Genomic DNA, 324 nt, shown 5'->3' on the forward strand with positions numbered 1-324 from the left:
GGCTCTCCATCCAGCCCCCCCAGACCCCCATCCCTGTCCTCATCCCACAGGTCTGGGCACCACCAACACCCCGGTGCTGCCCGCAGCCTCAAACCTCTTCTTCCCTCACGCTGTCGCTTTCCGCAGCTCGCCCCCACCCAGTTTCGGGGCCGGGGGCTGTGCCGCTCTTACTGGGAGCACTGGTTTGGGCTGCAATGGCAGAAGGTGCCTGGGAGCAGGCAGATCAGCAGAGCTGGGGGGTCGTTACCCCAACAGAGGAGCCCTCAGAGCTGCCTCTATACCCATTTCACAGATGAGCAAACTGAGGGGCGGTCATGGCGGGGG

The sequence above is a fragment of the Eurypyga helias genome, unplaced genomic scaffold, assembly GCF_000690775.1.
Source record: "Eurypyga helias isolate BGI_N326 unplaced genomic scaffold, ASM69077v1 scaffold21916, whole genome shotgun sequence".
Taxonomy (NCBI): Eukaryota; Metazoa; Chordata; class Aves; order Eurypygiformes; family Eurypygidae; genus Eurypyga; species Eurypyga helias.